This window comes from Choloepus didactylus, chromosome 4 (assembly GCF_015220235.1).
Source record: "Choloepus didactylus isolate mChoDid1 chromosome 4, mChoDid1.pri, whole genome shotgun sequence".
Taxonomy (NCBI): domain Eukaryota; kingdom Metazoa; phylum Chordata; class Mammalia; order Pilosa; family Megalonychidae; genus Choloepus; species Choloepus didactylus.
Window position 1 is genome coordinate 69391258 of NC_051310.1, and position 23108 is coordinate 69414365.

The following is a 23108-nucleotide window of genomic DNA, read 5'->3' on the forward strand; positions in this document are numbered from 1 at the left end:
CTTCGGGGATTAGACAGATAGCCTGGGTGGCCATATCTGGGCAATACTCATCTGAAGTTGTTGGGCCAGAGCATCTTTGCCCCTGGGAAGTGAGGTGGTTTGGTAATGTTTTTCTTTCTCTCTCCCTAGGCTATCTCACATCAATGGACAACCCTATCACTCACAGGTCCCCATAATATAGACTTCTGCCAGAGCTACCAATCAGACCAAATTCTGTCTCTGCATTTGAATAGAAATGATGAGCTACCTCCAAATCATTTCAGCCAACCTTTCCATGTGATGGAGCACCCTGCCTCCTGGATGTACAACCTAGAAACACTAGAAGCCTAGAACCTAGGACACTAGAAAGCTAGAGGCACAGAAACCACTCTCTAGGCAAGTATGGTCGGCTCTACTAAAAATGGGATATATCTTTCAAAACCCAAGGGTCTATGTAAGGACTGCCCCAAACTTGGAAAAGAACTTTTCCCCCTGTATTGAACATGTAAATGGGATCAGGCCCCACCCAGGAGATGTTGCTAATGACTATTGGAACCACATAGTGAGGTTTGATTCACTGGAACTATTCCAAGTTGAGAAAGGGAGTGCAGCATCCATTGCTTTTCAAAACTGCAGAGTGCTGGAAATTCTGAAGGTACAATCAGGGGATGCATCCACTATGCTAGGAGGAAAAATGTTGCTTTGCATAAATGATTCTGGACATGTCATGAGTAACACAGAGGACATTTATAAATGTCATTCAAGTCCTCTGGAGAAATAGGCCCTTCAGGCTGGTTGAAGGCAGTGAGTAGTGCAGCTGGTTGCCTTCCCTCCTCCAAGTAGGCCTGATCACCCTGCTCGGGGTTATCCTATTAGTTGCCCTCCTCAAATGTTGCTTAGAGATTTTAGAAAAATGGTGCACACAAGTGACAACTATCTTATGTGTGTGCCATGCCCCAGAGAGCCAGCTCACTGTCTGAATGGACAACAGGCATGTCAAGACATTTAGTTTGTCTACTGGGGTTCCAGGAAAACTCAGGCTACAGGTTGTGGTAGAGGGTGGTCCTAGTGTAGCCTGTTGCCTTTCTCTGGAACCCACAAATACATCCTGTGCTCAGGACCACGTGTGTCAGCCTGGAGGGATAAAACACAAACCCCTGGTAGGCAAGAGGACAGCTGGTACATCCCTTCCCCTATTGTCCAGAGCACATGCAAACACTCATGGGTGACAGTCTGACTTTGGAAGGCATGTTTTACCCCCGTCAGCTCACACCCCAGTGGTATGTCTGTCCCAGGTAGGGAGGGAGTTGAGTTCCTCCATTGTGGCAGCTCCTGAACACAGAGATGCTGTGCATAGAACATCTCCCTGCATCAGCCATGGACTGAGACCCACTGGCTATGGGGAACCAATGCCCACCGGTGAGCATTGTCTCTTCTCTTTGTGAGTAAAATGTCTTTCCGCCAGAGCCAGTGTGAGTTGTGCTTTTGCTGGTGACCCCAATACCAGAATTGGAGTGGGTTGACATCTCTTTATGTTTTCATCCTCCTGACAGACACATTGTATGTACCTAGCACATTTTGTTTATCCATGCATCAGTTGATGGACACTTGGGTTGTTTCCATCTTTTGACAATTGTGAATAATGCTCCTATGAATATTGGTGTGAAATATCTATTCAAGTGCCTTCCTTCAATTCTTTTGGTATGTACCTAGAAGTGGGATTCGTGGGTCATATGGTAGTTTTATATTTAACTTTCTGAGGAACTGCCAAACCAATTTCCATAGCAGCTGCACTATTCGACATTCATATCAACAATGAATGAACATTTCCCCACAAAGTCTCAAACACTTGCATTTGTTTGTGTATTTTTAATAGTGGCCATTATACTGGGTGTGAAATGGTGTCTCATTGTGTTTATATCTTATGTCTACTCAAGTTTTTTGCCCAGTTATTAATTGGGTTGTTTGTTTTTGTTGTTTAGTTGTAGGATTTCTTTGTATATTCTGAATATTAAACCCTTATCAGATGTATGGTTCCCAAATATTTTCTCCCATTGTGCACGCTGTCCTTTTACTTTCATGATAAAGTCCTTGGGATGAACAAGGGTTTTTAATTTTAATGAAGGTCCATCTATCTATTTTTTATTTTGTTGCTTGTGCTTTCGGTGTAAAATCCAAGAAATCATTGCCTAACACAAGGTCCTAAAAATGCTTCCCTATAATTTCTTCTAGGAGTTTTGTATTTCTGGTTTTATATTGTGGTCTTCGATCCATTTTGAGTTTATTTTTATATTTAGTATGAGGTAGGAGCCCACCTTCATTATTCTGCATATGGAGATCCAGTTTTCACAGCACTGCTTGTTGAAGAGATCCTTCTTTCCCAACTGAATGAATTTAGCACCCTTGTCAAATATCAGTTGTCCATAAATGTGAGGGTGTATTTCTGAACTCTCAACTCAATTCCATTGATCTATATTTGTGTCCTGGGTCCAGTACCACACCATTTTGTTTACTGTAGCTTTATAATAGTTTTAAGATCAGGAAGTGTGGGTCCTCCAACTTCCTTCTTCTTTTTTCACAATGGCTTTGGCTATTTGGGACCATTCCATACACATTTGATGACTGACTTTTTCATTTCTGAGAAGAAGGCTGTTGGAATTTTGATTGTGATTCTGTTGGATATGTAATTGCTTCAGGTAGAATTGACATCTAAACAATGTTAAGTGTTATGATCTGTGAACATGGGGGATTCTTTCATTTATTTAGAACTCATTTGATTTCCTTTAGCAATATTTTGTAGTTTTCCATGTACAACTTCTTTATATCCTTGGTTAGATTTTTTTGTAGATATTTGATTCTTTTAGTTGCCATTGTAAATGGAAGTTTTTTCTTGATTTTGTCTTCAGATTTCTTACTATTAGCAAATAGAAACACTACTGATTTTTTTTTTGTTTTTGCACGTTGATCTTGTACCCCACCACTTTGGTGAATTCATCAATTATTTCTAGTTGTTTTGATATGGATTTTTCAGGATTTTCTGTATATAGGATCATTTCATCTGAAAATAAGGTAAATTTCACTTCTTCCTTTACAATTTGGATGCAGTTCATTTCTTCTTCTTGTGTAACTGTTCTAGCTAGAACTTCCAGTACAGTGTTGAATAACTGGTGACTGTGGGCATCTTTGTCTTGTTCCTGACCCAAGAGGGAAAGCTTTCAGTCATCAAGTAGAATGTTATTGGTGGGTTTTTCATATATGCCCTTCATTTTGAGGAAATTTCCTTCTATTCCCAGTTTTCTAAGTGTTTTTACCAAGTAGGGGTGCTGAGTTTTGTCAGATGTTTTTTCTTCATCAATTAAAATGACCTGTTTTTTTTTCCTTCATTCTGTTAATGTGGTATATTATATTAATTAATTTTTTTATGTTGAACCCAATGCTTGCATACTTGGGATAAATCCAACTTGATCATGGTATGTAATTCTTTTAATGAGCTGCTTGATTTGGTTTGCTTGTATTTTTTTTGAGGATTGTTGTATCCATATTCGTAAGGAATATTGGTTTGTAATTTTCTATTCTTGTATCTTTATCTGACTTTGGTATAACTCATAGAATGAGTTAGGGAGCATTCCATCCTCTTCAATTTTTTTGAAGGCACTGAACAGGATTGGTGATAATTTGTCTTGGAATATTTGGTAAACACACATGGACTGATTCAGGTCCTGTGCTTTTCTTTGTCAGGAGATTTTTGATTACGGATTCAATCTCTTTGCTAGTTCCTGATTCCTTGAAATCTGCTATTTCTTCTTGAGTCTGTGTAGCTGGTTATGTGCTTCTAGGAATTTGTCCATTTCACCTAGGTTGTCTAATTTTTTGGTATATTGTTGTTCATAATATCCTTTTTTATTTCTATGGGTTTGGTAATAATGTCCCCATTTTCATTTCTATTTTTAGCTATTTGAGTCTTTTTTTATTTTTTTCAGTCTAGCTAAAGGTTTGTCAATTTTATTGACCTTTTCAAAGGACCATTTTTTGGTATTGTTGATTCTCCCTATCATTGTTTGTTTGTTTGTTTTGATTCTCTATTTTATTTATTTCCATTCTAATGTTTGTTATTTCCTTCCTTCTGCTGACTTGGGTTTAGTTTGTCATTTTCCTAGATCCTCCATTTTTGAAGGCGGTCTCTGATTTCAGGTTTTTCCTCATTTTTAAAGTAGTCATTTAGAACTATGATTTTTCCCTTTCAGCACTTCCTTTGCTGCATCTATAAGTTTGGTATGTTGTGTTTTCATTTTCAGGTGCCTCAAGATATTTTCTAATTTCCTTTATGATTTCTCATTTGACCTGCTGATTGTTTCAATGTATGTTGTTGATTTTCCACATATTTGTGACTTTTCCATTTCTCTCTCTGTTTTTGATTTCTAACTTCATTCCATTGTAGCTTGAGAAGATACATTGCATGATTTCAATGTTTTTGAATTTATTGAGGCATCATATAAGGAACTTGTTTGCCCCATATGACAGTTTTTGTCTTAAAGTCTATTTTATCTAATATTAGGAATATATACATGGTATGTGAATTTCATCCTTTAATGTTCAACCCTCTTATGTCTTTGAATTTAAGGTGAGTCTCTTATAAACAGCATATAATTTGGTCATGCATTTTTTTTAATTCATTCTGTCTCTGTCATTTGACTGGAATGTTTAATTCATTCACATTTAAAGTCACTACTGATAATGTAGGAATTTCTTCTGATATTTTGCTAGTCTTTTTAAGTCTTATACCTTCTTTGACCCTAAATTCTTCCATTAATGCCTACTTTTGTATGCATATGACTTTTTGTGTTATAAGATTTTAAGTCCCTTCTCATTTCATCCTGAAAATATTTTTCAAACATTTTCTTTGTGTTTACAATGTGGCTAAAATTTAACATCCTAAATCTATATCAATCATATTTGATTTGATACCAATTTATCTTTAATAGCATGCACATACTCTGTTCCTATAACTCTCTGAACCCCAACCTTTACTGTTGTACTCATTACAGATCATGTCTTTGTACATTGTGTGTCCAAAACAATAGATTTATCATTACTTTTTAAGAATTGCATTTTAACTAAAACCTGTAATAAGTAAAAAGTAGAGTTACATATCAAAAATACAATACAATAGTATTGGCATTTATAATTTCCCATATGGTTACCTTTATTGGAGGTCTTTATTTCTTTATGCCACCTCACTCTACTGTTGAGTGTCCGTTCCTTTCAGTCTGAAGAATTTATTTTAGCATTATTTGTAGGGTAGATTTAGTGGTGATGAACTCCCTCAGCTTTTATCTGTCAATGTCTTCATCTCTCCTTCATTTTTGAATGCCACTCTTGCTGGATATAAACATTTTGGCTAGTAATTGTTTCCTTTCATTTTTTTAAATATTTCATACCACTGCCTTCCTGCCTCCATGGTTTCTGATGAGAATAATAATTTAATCTTATTGGGATTCCCTTGTACCTAACTTTTTGCTTTTCTCTTGTGGCTTTCAGAACTTTCTTCTTGTCCTTGGAATTGGATAGTGTGATCACTATGTGTCTGGGCATGCTTCTCTTTCAGTTCATTTTGTTTTGCATTTGTTGGGCTTCTTGGATGTGTCTATTTATGTCTTTAATTAAGTTTGGGAAATTTTCTGCCATTGTTTCTTTGAATATTCTTTACGTCCTTTCTCTCTTCTTCTCCTGGGATTCCTATAATGCACATCTTGGTACACATGATGGCATTCCATGGGTCTCTTAGGTTCTGTTCATTCTTTTTATTATTTTTCCTTTCTGCTCCTCAGCCTGAATAATTTCAATTGTCTTGTCTTTGAGGGCACTGATTGTTTCTTCTACCCCTTCCAATCTGTTGTTGAAGCCATCTAGGTAATATTTCATTTCAGTTATTGTGTTCTTCAACTCCAGCATTTCTGTTTGGTCCCTACTGAGAATCTCACAGAATCCCATATTGTTCATTGTTTCCCTCATATCCTTTAGCTCATTCTCCATGGTCTCCTTTATCTCCTTGAGCATACTAAGGATCCTTTTATTAAAAAGTCTTTTACCAGTAAGGAACTTGCTGAATCTTCAAAGGTTTGGGTATAAATATATTTCTTTTATCTTTTTAATTCTTTGCTAATTGAAATTTCCTTTATATTCCCATTAATCACTTAATTCCTTGTTAATCAGAAAACCAAATCTAGCATAGTATCCCAATTCTTAACTTATGGATAATAAGGATTATTCCATATCTTATTATAAAAAGAATAGTAAGAAAGAACTTATCAAGTTCCTTATGAGGTTTTCCCAGATCTCTTTGTACATATACTTGAGGGAGGAAAATATATAGGGGAAATAATGACAATGTAAGTCAGAGATATAAATAACAACAGCTGATAGGGGCTTTTCCAGAAATAAATCTCCAGGATGGAACCTCATTGAAGTGTGCTGTCTTCTCTAATGAGCCACAGATTACTATTTATTGGCAGAAGGGATCAATTTAAAAAAATATTTGCCAGAGCTATTGAGAATGAAACCTTAATTATGTTGAATATGGTTCTATTTTCAATGTGTCTGAGTTGAACTAAAGGTTAGAGTCAACTATCTGCTGTGTCTGAGGATGTAAGTAAGCAACAGAGCTGAGGTTGAGCTTGTGACTTTGATGATTAGGTTAGAATTATAACATATTACTGCTCTCCATTAAAATATGATCAGTGTCATGATTTTAGTAGGTCAAGAGAGCGTGAGACAAGGCCTGAGAAGCAGAGATTCTATACCAGATTGTAGGATAGTTAGGGAAGTATAAGGCTTATTTCAGTTCTCAAAGTTTCTTACCAAACCAAACAATTTGACCTGTGGATGAAGCCAACCTATTTGAGTTCATATAAAATCACCATTCAACAAATGTTTCTTGAATGAATTAATGAGTGATAGAATGAGTTAATATATGAGTGAAAAAGGGTAAATCAAAAAGGGTAACATCTTTACCACAAAATATGCTGTCAACATTAGGTTCTTTATGCTAACATAGAGGAGAAATTAGTGGTTTAATAGAATAAAAAAATCCTGTTCCCACAAATTATTTCACATTTCTCTTCTAGCTAAATTTTTTTCCACAAAGGTATTATAAGGGAAGCAAATATTTATTGAAAGCCAGTTGTATGCAAAGCAAAATATAAACTTTATATAATTTGAGTCCCTGTGAATGCATGAGATAGGTATCTCTATAAATAGAATGGGAATCTAAGCTGCTTACAATAGCAATAAGCTCATAATATCACAACTAGTAAGTGCTAGGATGAAAATTCAAACCATCTCGTCTGAATTCAAAGTTTTCACATATTACTAAATGGTTACTGACTTCCTTATTGAAGGAGAACTATTTATTTGTCATAAGGTATGAAGTCTAATAGGGTTGGCAGAGAAGCATGCATTTGACAAATATTTATTGAATGATCCATGGCAAACAAAATTCTGCATTTTGTTTTCAAGTTAATACATAGTGATCACTTTTTTAAAAACTGGCAAAAATACAAAAAATTATCATTAGCTCTTTTTTCAATTTTAATTCCTCAGGATGGGCCCATGAGAACAATATTCACCATGTACCTGAATGTTCAAGACTGTCTGCAACCTTCATATCTGAAGGACAGTGAATTGGGGTAATGCTTAGTTGCTGTAGCAAATAGGCCCTGTGCCGGTTTAAATCTGTTATGTACCCTATAAAAAGTCATGTTCTTTAGTGCAAACTTCTGGAGCCAGACTTATTCTGGATGGGATCTTTTGATTAAGTTGTTTCCATGGATATGTGACCCACCCAATGGGACTTTTGTTTAGATTATTTCCATGGAGGTGTGACCCTGCCCATTCAGGGTTGGTCTTTGTTTACTGGAGTCCTTAAGAGACACATGGAGATGCAGACAGAAAGACATTTGGAGATGCTAAGCTAAGAGATGAAGCCCAGAGTTTGCTCCAGAGAAGCTAAGTGAGAACTCACAGATGTTTAAGGGGAAAATCGGAAGCTGAAAGCAATGCATCCCAAGAGCAAAGGGCCAGCAGATGTCAGCCACATGCTTTTCCATCAGACAGAGGTGTTCTGGATTCCATCAGCCTTTCTTTGGTGGAGTCATCGTCTTGTTGATGCCTTAATTTGGACACTTTTATGGCCTTAGAACTGTAAATTTGTAACCTAATAAATCCCCTTTACAAAGCCAATCCATTTCTGGTATTTTGCCTTTCTGGCACCTTTAGCAAACCAGAGCACTCCCCAACTTTTATAATGGCTTGAACACAAAATTAATTTATTTCTTACTCACTTAACAGTATAAAAGTGGATGCTTCTGGTCGGAGGACAGCTTTCTTCCAACCAATTTTTCAGGGACCCATACTTCTTAGATTGTGTGATTGTATCATAATGTGTACTTCTTTTTAATGCCACATACTTACAGAGTTGCACCATTAGTAAGTTTAATTTATAATTGCACTGAGGTTTTAAAACATCCTTATGTTTCTTTAATACACAAAGTAAAACTACATTTTAAAAGTTGAAATACTCTGGGATGTATGACTAGTTCAGATGTGGAGACTATTTGTATCACAGACAAGAAATACTAAACCCTGAATACATTCAATTATAAATTCTGGTCTATTTCTCATATGGGAAGATTGAGTTTTATGATCTATGGCAGCTTATGTATCAGATTAAAAGGAAATCTGAGAGTTTACGTCCAGGAGATGTTCTGTAAAGAAATGTCTAAATAACTTAGCTAAGATAAAGGAAAATGACTTGAGAATTATGGTGTAAGATACAAAAAAGTAATGATGGACAAATCACCTGGGGAAAAACATACATATGTATATGCAGGCAAATATCATCAGTAAAAAGTGACAATGGTAACATTTAATATGTGGGAAATATTTTTTTAAAAAAGGCAAACAAAAGTAGTGTGCAAATTGAAAATGGCATGATAAGCATTCAGATCTTCCAAAGAATTTGTATAATTCTAGGAGAGGGAATGTTAAGATAATGTTTTATCTTAAACACTGTTTAAAAAAGTTAAATATGGGAGGGATCCAAGATGGCAGATTAGGAGTGACAGAGCAAAATTCCCCTCCATGAAAACACTAAATCTCAGAAAGTGCTCCAGAGCAGCAGTCCCAGGGTTCCACTGGCTGGGCAGAGACTTCTACACCATAGTGGGTGTGTACTTGGAGAAACTGAGAGGCTGTGACAGGTGAGTGTTCAGCCCAGAACATCACCAGGGAATGGGTGGCTGGAGCTGGCTGATGGTGCAGAGGAGAGTAGCCTTCCACAAACTGGAAACCCCCCTCAGTACCTGGCAGGGGTGAAAACCCTTCACAGACCCATGGCCAACAGTCCCCATGCCAGGGACTGGCCATTGGAGCAGGCAGACAAACATGGGAGGGGGTAGTGTTCCATGCCCTGTGCAGCCATCCTTGCAGCTGGCTGGGAGAAAACCCTTCACAGACCCACATCTGAGAGCTTCCTTGAGGGAACTGAGATTCAGCAGGCTTGTGGCAGAGTCCACTCTTCCTCCACAGAAGCCCATGGAGGGCACAGCCTAGAGTCAGGGGTGCCACATGGATGTGTCAGGAGCCCTCCAGCAATCCCAGGGACTTGTGGGTACATGGCAGAGAGGGACTGTGGGGCGATTGAACTGGAAAGTGAGACACATAGCTCTGCAGCCCCAGAGGACTCCACCTGCAGCCCCAGGAGCAGCCAGGACCACTGTGTCCTGGAATGGACCACCTGCCAAACTGCACAGGGCATGCCCCTCACCAACAGGGCTGGCAGTCCCCAGTGCACATGGAAAATTGGTGCAATGATGGGGCTCCACATGGTTTTGTCTCCCATTCTGTTTATAGATGAAGCTGGGGAGAACTGGCTTGAGGGTAAGAGGTGGCTCAGGAGCACAAAGCTGTAGCCCTCTCAAATTATAGATCAATGTTCAAATAATCTTGCATAACCTAGAAGAACCCTATCAAGATAAGCAAATGCCAAGAGACCAAAAACAACAGAAAATTATAAAGTATATAAAGAAACCAGAAGATGCAGATAGCCCAAATGTCCAAATTAAAAAGCCAGAGAAGACACAGAACTTGGAGCAATTAATCACAGAAGTACACACAAACATCTATGTTATGGCTCAGGACATAAAAGACATCAAGAAAACCCTAGAAAGGCATAAAGAAGAGTAAAGAAGAATTTGGAAAGGAAGAAGTAAAACTGTCATTATTTGCAGATGATATGATCTTATATTTGGAAAACCCTGAGAAACTGATGACACAGCTACTTGAGCTAATAAACAAATTCAGCAAAGTGGCAGGATACAAGATTAATGTACATAACTCAGTAATGTTCCTATACACCAGAAATGACCTAACTGAAGTGCCACTCAAGAGAAAGATTCCATTTCAATAGTAACTAAAAAATCAAGTACCTATGAATAAATTTAACCAAGGATTTAAAAGACCTCTACACAGAAAATTACAAAACTTTATTAAAATAAATAAAAGTGGACCTGAAGAGATGGAAAATATTCCATGTTCATGGATAGGAAGGCTAAACCTTGTTAAGATGTGAATCCTACCCATACTGATCTATAGATTCAATGCAATTCCAACAACCTACTTTGCAGACTTGGGAAAGCTAGTTACCAGATATATTTGGAAGGGAAAGATGTCTCAACTTGCTAAAAAAAAAATTCTAAAAAGGAAAAATGAAGTAGTAGGACTTACACTTCCTGACTTTGAAGCTTACTAAAAAGCCACAGTAGTCAAAACAGCATGGTGTTGGCACAAAGACAGACATATTGATAAATGGAACTGAATTGAGAATTCTAAAATAGTCCCCTAGATATATGGTCAACTGATTTTTGATAAAGCCTCCAAATCCACTGAACTGGGACATAACAATCTCTTCAACAAATATGGGGCTGGGAGAACTGGATATCCATATCCAAAACAATGAAAGAGGACCCCTAATTCACACCCTACAGAAAAATTAACTCAAAGTGGATCAAAGACCTCAATATAAGAGACAGTATCATAAAACTCCTAGAACGTAATGTAGGGAATCGTCCTCAAGAATTAGTATTAGGAAGGTCTCTTCTGTGACCTTACACTCAAAGCACAAGCAATGCAAGTGAAAAAATAGATAAACGGGGTTTCCTCAAAATTAAAAGTTTCTGTACCTCAAAGGACTTTGCCAAAAAGGTGAAGAGGCAGCCAACTCAATGGGAGAAAATATTTGGAAACCATTTATCTGATAAGAGACTGATGTCTTGCATACATAAAGAAATCCTACAACTCAATGACAATAGTACAAACAGCCCAAGTATAAAATGAGCAAAAGATATGAAAAGACATTTCTCAGAAGAGGAAATGTAAATGGCTAAAAAAAACATGAAAAAATTTTCATCTTCATTAGCTATTTGGGAGATACAAATCAAGACCACAATGAGATATCATCTCACACCAAATGGAATGGCTGCCATTAAACAAACAGGAAACTACAAATGCTGGAGAGGATGTGGGGAAATTGTAACTCTTATTAATTGCTCATGGGGCCATATAATTGTACGTTCACTCTGGAAGACAGTTTGGCATTTCCTCAGGAAACTAGATATCAAGTTACCCTACAATCCAGCAGTTTCAATTCTCAGTATATACCCAGAAGACGTGAAAGCAGTTACATGAACAGATATTTGCACACTGATGTTTGTAGCAGCATTGTTCACAATTGCCAAGAAATGGAAACAATCCAAATGTTCTTCAACAGATGTGTGGATAAAGAAAATGTAGTATATTCACACAATGGAATGCTATGCAACTGTAAGAAGGAATGAGGTTGTGAAACATATGACAACATGGATGAACCCTGAAGACGTAATGCTGAGTGAAATAAGCCAGACACAAAAGGAGAGATATTGTATGCTTCCACTAATGTGAACTCTGTGAAAAATGTAAAATAATTGTCTTATAATGTAGAATATAGGGCACCTAGAGAAAGCCAGAAGCTAGTGAAGGGGGGATGATAATCTAATATGTACAAATATGAAAATGAGGGTGATCTTATTGGTATGGGAATGGTCAGGTGTGACTATGGTTCATTAATGGGATTATAAGTAATACATTGAAGGTGAACATGTTTGTAAATGGTTGTTTAAAGGCATGTAATCCACAGAGTAGCACCACAAACCTAAATAACTGTTAGCATGAAATACTTATAAGGTATGATACTGGTGTAGAGGGTTAACAACAGAGTGGTATGGAAAAATGACCTATTACATATTAAAGACTAAATTTAATTAAAAAAAGTTAAATATGCATGGAGACATATCAAGGCTAACTCTAAAATAAGAAAAATAAACCTTTAAATTTTAACTAAAGGGAGAAATGTTGAAAAGGAATAATAATAGTCATAATAGTAATTATAATTATTATTATAAACAAAGGTAACAAAGAAGAAAAATATCAAGGCAAGACAAGTAGAAATTAAATGTGTATGTAAGTATGTATGTGTGTGTATAATTTTTTTTTTAAATATCCACATCAAAATCACATACAAGGGTGTGACAGCAGAATAGTGGAGTAAAGACTTCCAAAAATGTGTCTTTCACAAAAGCAACAAGAACACCAGCAAACATTGTCAGGATGAAAATGTTCAAACTCTGTAAATTAACCCAAGGCTTACAAAAACCCAAAGAGCATTTATTGAAGAAAAATGGCTGAATTTTGGTAAGAACAGTGGACATTCTGGTGTTTCTATTTGTCCTATTTAAATCCCCTTTTCCTGAAAACCAGTAGCCTCATAATCCTGGTGAATACTAGCAGTTTGGCAGCCACTGGTGGAGCACATTGTGTTGGAGCTGCCTCAAAACACCATTCTCTGAGAATTGTGATTATTTGACCTGTCTGGCACTTCCCTGGTAACACCCATTTGCGTGGCTTGTCTTTTACTTGGCCTGACTCTCTCAATACAAATAGCCTTTTCCCTGAGGGCAAAAAAAAAAAAAAAAAAAAAAACACAAAACACAAAACACAAAACAAACAAACAAACAAAAAAAACAGCAATTGTTTAACATCACAGCTGCCTGATGCCATGATAACAACTGGGGCTAAGAAGAAACTGACCCAAAACTTCAAAGGAAAACCTGGGAAATGAGATGCCCAAATGAGGCTTAGAAAAGATCCAATATGTTCTAGGAAGCTAGAATCCCCCACACATGTGTAGGGCTGTGTGAGTGCTCAGGAAAGATCTGAGAAAGCCTGAAGCTCTCACCTCTGGATGGTAATGTAAATATCTGTCCAATCATTAGCTGACCAGTAAGCTAATAGAGCAGAGGCTTCAGTGGTTGCACACAGCAAAGAACACAGATTTTACAGAGATAAATCAGAACAGTCACTAAATAAACAACAGCAGCAGCAAAAACAACAAACTCTGGGAATATGGGCAACATGACATCCAGAGTTGACACATAGTATTATTTAAAATATTCATTTTCAACAAAAATTATAATATATGCAGAGAAACCAGAAAGTAAGCCCATACACAGAAAGAACTGACAATAGCAATTGTCTTAGAGGAAACCTAGATATTGAACTTACTAGGCAAACACTTTAAGTCAGCTATTTTAAATCCATTCAAAGAACTAAAGAAAAACATTTTTAAAAAGCTAAAGGCAATTATGAGATGGGAGCCACACCAAATAGAGAATTATGCAGTGGAACATAAAATAAATGAAATAAAATTTCACTAGAGATGATCAACAGATTTGTAGTGGTAGGAGAAGGAATCAGCAAACTTGAAGAAAGTTAATTGAGATTATGCAGTTTGAGGAACAGAAAGAAAAAGTATTGTATTTTGGGTTTGTAGATCTACTTTTTGCTACCTACAGGATGTAAAAGGCAAATGCATAAAATGTAATGATAAATCAGTGGATTTGGACTCATAATGTATAAACATGCAATTTTTGACAAGAACTACATAAAGGTGGGGAGAAGGGGGTTATAAAAATGAGTTTGTGAATACTATTGAAGTTAAGTTGGCATCAAAGTAAATGACATTAGTCAAGATTAAGAAGTTAAATTTAAGCCCCATGGTAACTACAAAGAAAATATCAAAGGATATGCAAGCTCGTAGAGACAGAAATTTGAATACAGTTTGCTGGGGCAAGGGACAGGGGGAATGGGAAGTTAATGCATAATGGATGTAGGGTTTCTGTTTGGGGGGCTGGGAAAGTTGTAGTAATGGAAGGTGGTAAGGGTACTTCAATATTGTGAATGTGATTAATTGCATTGCATGGTACACTTGGGAGTGGTCAAGATGAGATAGTTTATATTGCATATATTTTCACACAATTGAAAAAAACAAAGAAAGAGAAAGTAAAGAGACAATAACAATTAAATTCAAAACATGATTCTGGATGGGCTCTAGCAAGGCAGGAGAACAGACTCCAGGGTACGTTATTGGGACACATGAAAACATTTGAATATATTTGTAAACTTTATATGAATTTTGGATTGCTTGAACTTAATGACTGCACATAAGGTGGATGCATAAGTTAATATCCTTGTTCTTAGGAAATACACATGGCTGTATTAAATGTTCAAGAGGTATGATGTATACAACACACTCAAGTGTTCAGAAAATGGATTAACATATATATATATATATATATAGATAGGAAGGAAGGAAGGAAAGAAGGAAGGATAAATGTGGTAAAATGTTAAAATTAGTGTATCTGGATCTGGGTATCTGGGGTATGAGTAGGATATATTGCAGTTCTCTGTATAGAGTTTGTGTTGTTTTGTAACTGTCCTGTAAGTGTTTCAAAATATTTTTTTAATGAAGATGAAATTGAGACATTTGAGAGAATAGAGATATTCAACAATTGAGAGAATTTGGTGCTAACAGTTCTGCCCTACAAGAAATACTGAAGATCTAGAAGAGCAAACACAATACTGAAGAAGAAAACAAAGTTGGATGACTCATATTATTTGATTTCTAATCATATTATAAAGCTACAGTAATCAAGGCAGCACTGTATTGGCCAATGAAAGATACATAGAACAAGCTATCAGAATAGAAAGCCCAGAAATAGGTCTGGAAAGAATCAACTGATATTTGACAAAAGACAAAGGCTTTTCAGTGGAGAATAAATAGTTTTTCCACAAATATTGTTGGAAAATTGGACATCCTTATGAAGAAATCATAATCTAGGCACAGCCCTTACACCTTTCACAAAAATTAATTCAGAATGCATCAGATATCCAGAAGTAAAACACAAAACTATAAAACTTCTAGAAAATAACATAGGAAAAAGACCAGGTGACTTTGTAGGGAAAGATTTCTCAGAGTCAGCACTAAAAGCACAAAATGAAAAAAATAAAATTGGTAAATTTGACTTCATCAAAATTAAAAACTTTTGTTCTTGTAAAGATGCTGTTACAATGTTAAAAGAATGAAAAGACAAGTCACAGTCTGGGAGAAAATATTTGCAAAACACTTATATGATAAAGGATTTGTATCCAAAATACACAAAGAACTCTTATACTCAAAAATAAGACAGGAAACAACCCAATTTAAAAATGGGCAAATGATATGAACAGACATCTCACCAAAGAAAACAGAGGACAAATATGAAAATAGGGTGAACATCGTTTGTCATCAAATAATTGCAAAGTAAAACAACTAGGAGATACTAATTTCTCTAGAATACCTTATGGGATATATAAGGCAAAAAAGAAAATAGAAAGCTTAATGTGGTGTATTCCTTGGTTTCTGAAAACTTAGATGGGCTGCTTTCCCTCCACTTTCAGAAGCATCTTGAGTTTATATTATATATAATGTCCAGCACATTTAGTTTTACTTAATGAGATGTTGCCATTTTCCTTCTGGTATTATTGCCCTTGTATTCAAAGAATTTCCTTATGAATTCACTCAGGGCAGATCTGCTGATTACAAATTCTCTTATTTTCTTTCATCTAAGAATTTCTCTTCCATGTAGGATATCTCTTTGGATATAGAATTCTGTGCTGGCAGTTCTTTCAGCACTTAAAAATTATTGTGCCACTTCCTTCTGGCCTCTCTGGTTTCTGATGAGAAATGTGTAGTTATTCAAATTATTGTTTCCCTATAGGTAATATGCCATTTTTCTCTGGCAGTTTTCACAACTTTTTACTTTACTTTAGTTTTCAGCATTTTAATTATGATGTTTCTGGAAGTAGATTTCCCTGAGTTTGTCCTGGATAGGGTTTGCCCCCCTCATTGAATTTGTAGTGTTGTGTCTTTCATCAGTCTTGAGAAGTCTGGGGTCATTAATTCTTCAAAGCTTTTTTTAGGGCTGTACTCTTTCTCCCCTGATCACATGAATGCTAAACCTTTTATCTCTCAGGTTTTTGAGGCTTCATTCCCCCCACCCCCAAGCTTTTTTCCCTCTGTTGTTCAGATTGCATAATTTCTATTGTCTCTAACAGCTATGCCATCACATTGCTGTTATGTCTTGATTGTTTTTTTTTTCATAGTTGAGATTTTCACAGTCCTTCATACATAAGTGATTTCTTATATCCTGGACATTTAGAGGTTTAATTTATGAGGTTCTGGGTCACATTTATATCTCATGGAGAATGTTGATATTTTCATTTTAGCCTTCTGTGGGTTATGTTTCCAATGTGACTTCAGTTTTCAAAGCCTTTGCATTGCTATTCAGGATGTCAGGTGCATTTACCTTCTAATGCTCAGTCTGGGACCTGGATGGAGGTCAACACATTATCTCAGTTCACGAAGTCTCTGGTATACTAATTAATACTAGATTCATGAGTGTTTAGGTCCAAGATGAACCCAAGACTTCAAAATATTTTATGAGGATATTTTCCTGAGCCTGTCTCTCTCCACTGTTCCCCAATACTTTTGGCTTATGTGTGCTCTCCTTTTTGGTTCTTTGGCCAAGAAACTACCCACTTCTGTGGTTGTGCTGCATCCAGGGCCAAGTGGCAGGAGGATAGAAAGAACAAATGATACAAGACACCCCAATTGGCACTATAGTTCACTATAGTTCCCTTCCATCATAGTTCTATATCCTAGAAATGCATTTCTGGTGACTCTTCCCATCACCACTGGTGGGCTGGCACCCCACTATGGGACCATCAAGCAGATGGTGGAAGAGAAATAAGAAAAAGAGAAAAAAGCATAGATTCCTCCTATTGTCTCTGAGTTTTAGAAGTTCCTTTGCCTGGAGTCAAAACTAGAGGATTGCTGGCCAACATCTTATTTCAGTGTGTTTACTGCCACCCTGAAGAATTCCAGATCATCACCAGTGGGACAGACAGAAAGATTGCTTGCTAGAAGGTCATCAGAGAGCTGGATGGCTCCTTGTCTGGGTCAACAAATGGTATGAATATCACATTAGAAGGAGTGTACTTTGTTACAAGTGGACATGACCACCTGGTCAAAGTTTGGGATTATAATGAGGGTGAAGTCACTCATGTCAGGGTGGGACACAGTGGCAATATCACATGCATCCAGATCAGTCCAGGAAATCAGTACATCATTAGTGTAAGTGCTGATGGAGCCATTTTGAGATGGAAGTGCCCATATGCCTCGTGAAGCACCTGGGACCTCCCCGAGCCCTGAAGTTGCTTCTGATGAAGACTGAGTTCAGATGTTGCTAAGTCTGGTCTGGATTTCTCACCTCTGTGTTTTTGTTCTTTGGTCAAAATACTTTATATATGACTTTCTCTTTTCCTTTGTAGCATGCATTTTACATTTTTAAGTTTTATATTAAAACTGAAATATGTTTAAGGATAATTTGTACCCTTTGTAACTAAAGCATTGTTTTCTATTATTAATAAATTCCCAATTGTTGGCTTCTAAAAAAAGAGAAAAGAAAAAAAAAAAAAAACTAGAGGATTTATCCTAAATCTCACTGTGTCCACACCACAGTGCTCACATATGGGTTTTGGGCTGTGTTGAGTTCGGGGTAAGATACCAAATACGTTTAACTCACTTTTTGAAGTGGTATGTCAAATTCTTGTTTTAATCCCTGATCTGCCTGCTTATATTTATTCTTTAGAGTTTTCCAGTGGCTTTCCATTGTATTATGTTCAGGTTTTATAGTTGAGTTAGTGGGAAAGAAAGGGAGGCATGTTTCCTCCATCTCCAAAATAGGGGGGATGTACTTTAATGCTATATTCAAAGAAGACAAAGAAAGAATAATGCAAGAAAGAAATTTGGCAATTGTTTGATTAATTTATCAATGTGAGCTCACTTGATAATTCAGAACCTGCGAGTTTTCCGAACACACTAAGCAATGGGAAGTAAGGATTTTACAATTAAAGGGTTGGTTAATTAGGCGTCTATCCCTGTGAATTGTGAAAGGTGTCCCTACATGTGGGCAATGATTTCTTTGAGGCAGAAGTGAATGTTGCCTCCAGTAAAACCAGCTTCCTTTACAATTCATACCTGAATGCATAGATCTTAAGAATATACAAGGAATATCCACAAGGCATATCCAATAGAAACTGAAGCACCAGGAGCTCCTACCCAACCCCAGGGGCTCACAGGTAGCTGGCAGACAAGGATTGTGGTCATTTTAAGCTGAAGGGTGAGTCCTGAAACTCCAAAGCCCCAGAGTGGCCCAATTGGAGCCCTGGAAACTACCCACTCTGCCCTTGAGCAGATCTCCAGCCAAAATGCACAGGGTCACCCCCACCCACAGGGCTGACAGACCCCAGTACACACAGAAAACAATTTTGCTGATTGGATTTCCACCAGTTCAGACCCCACACAGTGCATAGGCAAAGTTACCAGAGAGCTGGCTTGAGAGTACAAGGTGGCTCAAGAGTGCCATCTGCTGAAAGGACAGGGAAAGTGCACTACAGCAAGCTGTAGCTCTGCTAAATTATAAATAATTGTTCAAATAATCCTGCATATCCCAAAATAACCTTATCAAGATAAGCAAATGCCCCAAGGCTAACAGAAAATTATAAAGCACATGGAGAAACAAGAAGAAGTGGACAAGCCAAATGACAAAATTAAAAAACTGAAGGAGGCACAGAACTTGGAGCAATTAATCAGAAATGTACACACAAATCTCCAAAAAACTTCAATGGGTTGGCTAAGGGTAAAAAGGACATCAAGAAGACTCTAGAAGAGCACAAAGAAGAATTTGAAAGAGTAAATAAAAATAGCAGATCTTATGGAAATAAAAGGTGCTGTCGATGAAATTAAAAATATACTAGAGACACAAAAGCAGACTTGAAAAGGAAGAAAAAAGAATAGGTGAACTAGAGGACAAAGCAATTGAATGCAAATGCACAAAAGAACAAATGATTTTAAAAAAATAGAAAAAAATGAAATGAATCTCAGGGAAATAATGGACAGCATGAAGTGCACAAATATAAGAATCATTGGTTTCCCAAAAGGAGAAGAGAAGAGTAAAGGGCTAGGAATTGCATTTGTAGACACAGTTAGGGAAAACTTGTCAACCCTTCTGAATGACATAAATATGAAAATTAAAGATGCACAGCAAACTCCTAATAGAATAAATCCAAATAGATCCACACCAAGGCATATCCTAATCAGATTGTCGAATGATGAACAGAAGGAGAAGGTCCTGAAAGCAGCAAGAGAGAAGTGATTCCCACATATAAGAGAAACCACATAAGACTAAGCAGTGACTTCTCAGAGGACACCATGGAGGCAAGAAGGCAGTGGTATGACATATTTAAGATTCTGAAAGAGAAAAATTGCCAGCCAAAAATTCTTTATCCAGCCATGCTCTCCTTCAAAATTGAGGCCAAGTTTAAAATTTTCACAAACAAATGTTGAGAGAATTTGTTAACAGAAGACCTGCCTTGCAAGAAATAATAAAGGGAGTTCTACCAGCTAGGGAAAAAGAAAGGAAAGAGAGGTCTGGAGAAGGGCACAGAACTGAAGAATATTAGTAAGAGTAACTTAAAGGGAAACAAAAGAGGGGGCCACAGATCTGACAAATAAAAACCACAGGATAAGATGGTTGATTCAAAAACTGTCTTCACAGTAATAACATTGAATGTGAATGGATTAAACTCACCTATCAAAAGATACAGATTGGCAGAATGGATTAAAAAGTATGACCCATAAATATGCTGTTTACAAGAGACTCATTTTAAACCCAGCAATATAAAGAGATTGAAAATGATGGAAAAAATATTCCATGCAAGCTGCAGCCAAAAGAAAGTATTGGTAGCAATACTAATATCAGACAAAGTATACTCTAAATGTAAAGATGTCATAAGATTCAAGGAATGACTCTATATATTAAAAAAGGGATAATTCACCAAAAAGAAATACCAATTACAAATATTTATGCACCCAACCAAGTTGCTCCAAAGTATATGAGACAAACATTGGAAAAACTGAAGGAATAAATAAATATTTCTACAATAATAGTAGGATACTTCAATACACAACTCTCTTCTATAGATAGAACAGACAGAAAACCAGTAAGGAAATTGAGAACTTAAACAATATAATAAATGAATTAGAGTGAATAGACATATATAGAGTGTTGCATCCCAAATTATCAGGATACACGTACTTCTCTAGCACCCATGGAATGTTCTCCAGGATATACCATAAGTTAGAGCAAAAAACAAACCTCATTAAATTTAAAAAGATGGAAATTAGACAGCACAATCCTAAACAACCAGTGCGTCAAAGAAGAAATTGCAAGAAAAATTGGTAAATATATAGAGTTGGATGAATACAAGAATACAACATATGAAAACCTATGGGGATGCAGCAAAAGCAGTGCTGAGGGGAAAATTTATAGCTCTAAATGCATATATCAAAAACAATGAAAGAAATAAAATCAAAGACTTAACAGAACATCTGAAGAAGTTAGACAATGTCCAGCAAACTAACTCCAAAGCAAGTAGAAGAAAAGAAATAACAAGAATTAAAGCAGAAATAAATGATATGGAGAACAAACAAACAAAAACAATAGAGAGAATAAATAAAACCAAAAGTTGGTTCTTTGAGAAGACCAACAACACTGACAAACCCTTAGCTATACTGAAAGTCAAAAAGAGAGAAGACCCAAATAAACAAAATCAGAAATGAGAGGGGGGACATTACTGTGGATCTTGAAGAAATTTAAAAAATCATAAGAGGATACTACCAACTTTCCACCAATAGACAATTTAATGGAAATGGATATTTTCCTGGAAACACATGAACAATCTAGACTGACCCCAGAAGAAACAGAAGACCTCAACAAACCATTCACAAGTAAAGAGATCCAATCAGTCATCAAAAGTTCCCTACAAATAAAAGATCAGGGCCAGATGGCTTCACAGGGGAATTTTACCAAACATTCCAAATAGAACTGACACCCTTCCTGCTCAAACTGTTTCAAAAAACTGAATAAAAAAGAACATGACCTGACTAGTTTTATGACATTGACATCACTCTAATACCAAAACCAGATAAAGATACCACAAGAAAGGAATACTCAGGCCAATCTCCCAAATGAATATAGGTGCACATTTCTCAACAAAATACATTTCAGTTGAATCCAAAGACACAAAGAATCATTCACCATGGCCAAGTGGGGTTCATTCCAGTCATGCAAGCATGGTTCAACATAAGAAAATAAATCAATGTAATACATTAACAAATCAAAAGGGAAAAATCAAATGATCATCTCAATAGATGCTGAAAAAGCATTCAACAAAATTCAGCATTCTTTTTTGACAAAATCATGTCAAAAAGTAGTAATTGAAGGAAACTTCCTCAATATGATAAAGGGCATATATGAAAAACCCACAGTGAGCATAGTACTCAATGTGGAGAAACTGAAAGCCTTTCCCTTAAGATTGGGAATGAGACAAGGATGACAGCTGTCACCAGTATTATTCATCGTGTTAGAAGTTCTAGCCAGGGCAATTCAGCAAGACAAGGAAATAAAAGGCATCCAGATTGGAATGGAAGAACGAAAACCGTCATTATTAGCAGATGATATGATTGTATACTTTGAAAATCCTGTGAAATTGATGACAAAGCTACTTCAGCTAATAAACTAATTCAGCAGAGTTGCAAGATACAAGATTAATGCCTGAAAGTCAGTAGTGTTCAGACACACTAGAAATAATCTAACTGAAGATACACTCAGGAAAACCTTCCATTCAAAATAGCAACTAAAAAGATCAAGTACATACGGATAAACTTAACCAAGGATGTAAAAGACCTCTGCACAGAAATCACAAAACTTTACTAAAAGAAAAAACGACCTTTATAGGTGGAAAGATTTCTGTGCTCATGGATAGGAAGACTAAATGTTGTTAAGATGTCAACTGCACCCAAACTGATCTACAGATTCAATGCAATTCCAATCAAAATTCCAACAACCTACTTTGCAGACTTGGAAAAGTTAGTTATCAAATTTATCTGGAAGGGAAAGGGACCTTGGATTGCTAAAAACATTCTAAAAATCAAGAATGAAGTGGAAGGACTTACACTTCCTGATAGCATGGTACTGGTACAAAGATAGACATATTGATCAATGGAATTGAATTGAGAGTTCAGAAATAGACTCCCAGATCTATGCTCAACTTATCCTTGATAAGGCCCTCTGTGCCAGTTTGAATGTATTTTGTCCCCTACAATGCCATTATCTTTGATGTAATTTTGTGTGGGCAGATGTATCAGTGTTGATTAGATTGTAATTCTTTGAGTGTTTCCCTGGAGATGCACCCCACCCAGCTGTGGGTGATGACTCTGATTGGATAATTTCCATGGAGGTGTTGGCCCGCCCATTCAGTGTGGGTCTAAATTAAATCACTGGAGCCATATAAATGAGCTGACAAACAGAAGGAACTCAGTGCAGCTGTGAGGGACATTTTGAAGAGGAGCTACAGCCAAGAGGGACACTTTGAAGAATGCACAGAATCTGAGGGAGTAGCTGCAGATGAGAGACAAAATTTGAAGATGGCTGTTGAAAGCAGACTTTTGCTCTGGAGAAGCTAAGAGAGGACAAACACCCCAAGAGCAACTAAGAATGACATTTTTGAGGAACTGCAGCCTAGAGAGGAACGTCCTG